Source organism: Sinocyclocheilus grahami, unplaced genomic scaffold (genome assembly GCF_001515645.1).
Source record: "Sinocyclocheilus grahami isolate Dianchi unplaced genomic scaffold, SAMN03320097.WGS_v1.1 scaffold2504.1, whole genome shotgun sequence".
NCBI lineage: Eukaryota > Metazoa > Chordata > Actinopteri > Cypriniformes > Cyprinidae > Sinocyclocheilus > Sinocyclocheilus grahami.
The window spans coordinates 1,114-1,389 of record NW_015507683.1 but is presented as its reverse complement, the minus strand read 5'-3'; positions in this window follow the sequence as shown (position 1 = coordinate 1,389).

Below are 276 nucleotides of genomic sequence, written 5' to 3'. Positions count from 1 at the left end.
CTGTGTTATTACAGCTTTATTACTGTGTTATTAATGTGTTATTACTGTGTATTTCCTGTGGTATTTCAGTGTTACTGTTATTGCTGTGTTATTGCTGTTATTCCTGTGTTATTCCTGTGTTATTACTGTGTTATTCCTGTGTGATTCCTATGTGATTTCTGTTATTCCTGTGTTATTACTGTGTTATTCCTGTGTTATTACAGCTTTATTACTGTGTTATTAATGTGTTATTACTGTGTATTTCCTGTGGTATTTCAGTGTTACTGTTATTGCTGT